We start from the raw sequence: 6000 nt of genomic DNA, 5'->3' as shown, positions 1-6000 counted from the left end.
CAATATCAGGGCAGAGTCCAGCAGGTTTATTTGGAAACACTAGCTTCCAGAGAGCCGCTCCTTCATCGGGAGAACCACCATACAATGTATTCAAGAAAAACACATACTCAAAAATACACTGCGCAGATTCCTCAAGAACAAACCACGACAAGCAGACCAAACACAGCCAGAAACCCTAACCACCTTACCATACATCAAAGAAGTTTCAGACATGACAGCCAGACTACTAAGACCCCTCGGAATCCTAGTAGCACACAAACCCACCAACACTCTCAAACAAAAACTAACAAACTTAAAAGACTCAGTACAACCCGTGGACAAAACCAACGTCATCTACAAAATTCCATGCAAGCACTGCCACAAACACTACGTAGGACAAACAGAAAGAACGTTAGCCACCATGATATACGAACACCAGCTAGCCACAAAAAGACACGACCTTCTCTGCTTCGTAGCCCAAACACGGATTAAAAATACCACTATTTCGACTAGGACAGCACATCTATCCTGGGACAGGCTAAGCAAAGACATGCCAGAGAATTCCCAAAGGCCTGGCACTCCAACCACAACGCCATAAACAAACACATAGATATAGATGCCATCTATCAACCCCTCAGAAAACGAACAGAAAATGACATCGCCACAAACCCCAGGAACCCCATCGAGGAGAAAGATATAAATAGAAAGCAGGAGACAACAGCTTAGCTTCACTTGGAGGTCGCCACTGATGATGTTACCTAGCCAAGTAATGAAACGTCTGGACATCAAAGCTACAGCTCAGCGAGCAAACCTACATGCTACATTTTAAATCATTTTTCATGTTTATGTTGCATGAATCTGCGGTTATTGATACACAGTTTAGTTTCACTCCCTATAGGTAACATGATGATTTCTCCATAGTTCATAGTTCAATGTGATGCATCCAGTGTGTGCATAACGAGAGTGACCTTGCTTCCCCCATCTTGTGTTTACTGTGCCTTATATCCAGCATTCATCAATGGCGAGAGCAAGGGGCGAGGGCGAGACCAATGTGAAAGTCTCTCCGTGCCCATGCTCGGCACCCACATCGGCAATTCTCCACTGTGCATTTACAGGTCTCAGTGCGCCTACACCCACGCCCTTCCCCTTTTGAAATATCTCCATTATTTTGTGCTGTCTCGCTGTGCTCTCCTCACCAGGATGAATTACTTCTACTCAACCTCCTCCAGATTTCATCTGACAAAACATTCCTTAAGAATCCCTTTGCATAAACATGCACTTCGCATCTCTCGTTATTTGATTTTCCTGGATGTCTTTCATACGAACAAACGTTCATAGCAACTTGACTTGAAAAAGAAATTGCGCTCCTTTTCATTATCCCAATGCAGCCTCCATTGCAGCGCAGTTTAGTCAACAGGCTCAAACTAACCTTTGAGAATTTGTAATAGCGTCGGTGCATATAAACTGACCATTGGAATTCCAATTTCAACAGGAAAGCTGTGATCATCTGAAAACGGCATCGTTGAAAGCCGTTGATGACAGCAACGAGAGTGAGATTTGAACCCACGCGTGCACAGCACAATAGATTAGCAGTCCATCACCATAACCTCTCGGCCACCTCGTCACAAATGCTAATACGGTTATGACCTTATGAATAATTGAATTGCGTAAATTATGCAGAGCAGCAGATATTTCTCCCTGGTGTTGGCGAAATGATAAATAACACTGTCGAGTTCCAAGACTATGGTCTGACCTCCGGGTTGAGGGGCAAGCGCACTCCCACTGTCACACTATGCACACAGTGATCTGAAGAAAAATGAGGAAATGACTATGTAACAAGGTCTGATGAATTCTGTGAATATTTGAAGTCAACGGAATGAGGAACCCGAGACAGCAGGAGGTTTTCTTTCAATAAAGAGTTGGATACAGCTCTTACGGATAGTGGTATAAAGGGTTATGGGGAGAAGGCAGGAACAGGATACTGATTGAGGATGTTCAGCCATGATCATAATGAATGGTGGTGCTGCCTCGAAGGGCAGAATGGCCTACTCCTGCACCTGCTGTCTATTGTCTATTAAATTGTGAGTAATTGTTTTCCAGACTGGAGGAGAATGCATAGTGCTCAATGTCATTATTCGGAACAGCTAACTTCCACTCAGATGTTTTTGACAAGCACTTGTGCACAGAACAAACAATTTCAAAATCCTAAATAAGTCTAAACTGACAATTGAATTCAACAATGCAAAAACCTTGATCTGTATCATTTTCCTGGGCTGTACGACACCAAGTCACTGTATGATCACAGCAACACACTGAGCAAGTTTCAGAAGGAAAATGAGTGCAGTGCCAGAGCGCATGCTGGGAGCAGCAGTTGACACACGGGGAAGTGCATTTCCCACAACAGGAACACTTCCCAACAGCGGACTGCGGTGGAAGAATTCAGAGGGCGTTTACACTTTGAAATTTGATGCCAGAGACACAATGGAAATCTGTCATTGAGTCTGTTCAAGATGAAGTTTTTTAAGATTTCTACAGATGCAAAACAAAATAAAAAACTTATGGTTTAGTGAAGGCAAAAGATGAAATTGTACATTTCATCAATCTACCCATCTTTACAATGAGTAGCTCACCACTTTCCTCACTCGGGGACAGAACCACTGGTGAAGATGATCATATAATCCCCGTTACTAGCCATGGAATCAGAGAAACTCGGTTTCCCAAACGTTAAGGTAAAACCAGGAATGTGGAGGTAAGCATTAATGTGTTGCTCCTGTGCTGCAGGTGACCAGTGCACGGTATCTCTGTTCCAGTATAGTGGGCTGTGCTGTGCCGAAGTTTTAAGTTTGAGCCTCACATGGAGCAGTTTCAAGTTGTCGTCGTGTTGAGGGGTACGGATAGAAGGTGATATTGAGCAAAGCCAAGTTTATGGGAAGATACCCGTACTTATGGATTGAGAAACGACCTTTTCTGGATAATGACTCCTTGATCAACAAACATACTGCAAGTATTTAAAACGTGAAGAGACATGTGTGGAGAGAGAGCCAAAGGTGATTTTGCAGTAGATAGATAACGTTTCCCATGTGCACTGCGTTAAATTCCGGGAAAATAGATATTGAACTGGTTTCATGTTACACAGTGTGTTGCAAACTCACAAAGGTTATTACAATAATTAAAAAAATCACATAGGACCGTTTGAATATTGTATTGAACTGAATTTTGGTCTGAGCATATTTTATCTTCAATGGCGTGCTGCAGAGATATACAGAGGGTTAACAAAACAAAAGGACAGAGTCTTCTTGGTGGATTTCTTGGGTGGAGTTAAGAATGTACGAAATGTACATAACATCATGTGAATGTGGTCAAATCTTTAAAGTAGGTGTTGCGTCTCCAAGTGACAATTCAATTCCTACTCATTAGGATATGACTTCTGTCTGCAGTTATTTTACGACATCAGCTCCATTTACAGAGTTTCACCTTGAATAATACGCCACAACTTACCAATCCATGAACTTGTTGTACTCAATCATATTCAGTTGTACGTGTTCATGAAATGTCTTTATGTCCGAAGTCAAAAAATTCGAAATTGTTACACAACCACACTGACTTTCACTCAGTGGTAAATTCCCTCCTTGTATGTTTGTTCGTGTATCTTTGAAAAAAACACTCTGAAATCAGCTTCTACTTTTTGTTTCTGGAAAATCGTTCACGATTTAAATAACTCTATTGAGTGGAAGAAACTCTCATCCAAACTTTTCTTAATCATTCACTAATGGTTTTCAAGCTCTAACGAAAGTTATTGATTCATTTGAAAGAGGGACTTTCCCCAATTTACTCATTCAAACCTCGCGTTATGTGAAAATCTCATTTGTTTACTTCAAACTTGCGTGTTTCTGCTCCAGCATTTCCAAATCTCGTGAATAAACTCCTTCATTCTTTCTATCATCCCGATGAAACCAGTTGTATCTTTTCTGATATTTTTATGTCTCAGTAAACAACGTCACTTGGCTTTCTAATATCTTGCTATCCAGGAAACAATGTCTGTGCCCTTTCTAACTTCCTTACATGTTTTTGGTGGAGAATGAGGACAAGGATTACACACAATATTCCCACTGACGGTGACCTAAAGATTTTACAGTTACACTATGAACTCTTTGCTTTTTAAATATGACGTCTCTATTTATAAACTCCAATAAGGTAAATTACTATCTATCCAGTTCATGAACATCGTCTCCATGGAGACGAAAATTATCTATCACTTGCTTTATTCTTCCACAGAATGTCTGAAAGGTTTGTAAGGCCAACATCTCTAAGTCCCCGTGTCCTGAGTCAATCTCAGCTATTTCTAAAGGCGACTAAAGTTCAAATACTTCATGGTGTGTCTCCAGTCATTCCAGTGCAGACTGGTTCTGGACAGTAAATGACCAAAGGCCACCGTGGATCTGAAATCAACAGTTTTCACATAGTAATTGTCGTAGCTATTGTGTATGGTATGTCCGTGTTCTTGTTCAATTTGTTCATCATTTCATGGGTCCCTGTATTGAATTCTACTGAATGATTAATTTGTGAATGGAGACATTCCCTTCCACACTCGAAACTCCATGGAAAATTGAAAGATTTTCCAGATGACAGTCCTGCCATTACTGGGATGAATCAGTGAACATTCCCCACGTATCCTCGGAGGCAAGGATTTCCTTTTCCATTTTAGGAGATCATTACAGCACTGAATCCCACGTGTGCGTTCATTAAAACCAAAACAGTTGCAGCAAGACTTTAAAACGAAGATTTTGCTATCTGCTTGCATTGGTTGTCCCAAAAAGTACATTCCATATTATGGTATGTTTGTGGATGAAAGCACTTTCTGAATCTTGAGCAATCATATTTCAGTTTTGTCAAAAAATTATCATTCGCTGTTCTCTCTTTCCCTTTCAGTTTCCCGTTTTATATCCCGTATTTTATCAGTTTATCTTAAGTTTTCAATAATTTCAATCAATCTCGCTCTTGATTACCAATCCGAGAGGATGCCACAATTTTGTCAATTTACATGCAGTGCAGCTGTAGGGCGCGGTGACCAAGTGGAAAGCCATTGGTCACGTGAACCAAATAAAAGTAGCCAGCTGGTGGAATCTGCCATTCCATCGCAGTCATATTTAAAACATTTAACGTAGTCTTTAGCCAAATCACATTAGCAGAAAATAAGAAAACAAAAACGAAAAAATTGCTCATGTTGAAAGAAAATCAAACAAAAACAGACGTTGCTGGAATATTTCAGGACGTCTAGCAGCATCTGTGGAGAGACGGACCCAGTGGATGTGAAACGTTAACTGTGATTCATCTGCACAGATGCGGCCAGCTCACCTGTGATTTTACAGCAATTTCTGTTTTTGTTTCAGATTGGCAGATTTTGTCACAGTTCATGAGAACAGTGCTCACTAGAATCAAACAGACAGCATGGACCTGATAGTGTGAATTGAGACAGTAATAATGAATGAGTAGAGAGTGTTCTACTGGAAAAACACACAAGTCAGGCAACATCCGACGAGCAGGAGAATGGACGACTTCGGCATAAGCCATTCATCAGGAATTACGCTTGTGAGTCGGGCAGAGGGACAAAGCTGAACCCAGGTGCCAACTCGCAGGCACCTCCTCCTACTGACCCCGATCACGACCTCTCCTCCCATCACCAAACCATAATCTCCCAGACCATCCACAATCTCATCACCTCTGGGTATCTCCCATCCACAACCTCCAACCTCATTGTCCACGAACCGCACACTCCCTGATTCTCTCTCCGTCCTAAGATTCACAAACCTGACTGCCCCAGTCGACCTAATGTCTCAGCCTGCGCCTGTCCCATCCGAATCATCTCTTCCAGCCTCGACACAATCCTATCTCCCCAATCCAGGAAATGCCGACTTATATTCGTGACACCCCTATGCACTTCACCTCCTCCACGAATTTCATTTCCCTGGCCCCCAACGCATCATTTTCACCATGGATATCCAATCCCTGTACAAATCCATT

Source organism: Chiloscyllium plagiosum, unplaced genomic scaffold (genome assembly GCF_037043375.1).
Source record: "Chiloscyllium plagiosum isolate Xiang-an unplaced genomic scaffold, Cpla_swu_hap1 HiC_scaffold_42, whole genome shotgun sequence".
In the NCBI taxonomy this organism is placed as follows: Eukaryota; Metazoa; Chordata; class Chondrichthyes; order Orectolobiformes; family Hemiscylliidae; genus Chiloscyllium; species Chiloscyllium plagiosum.
This window is presented reverse-complemented; position numbering follows the sequence as displayed.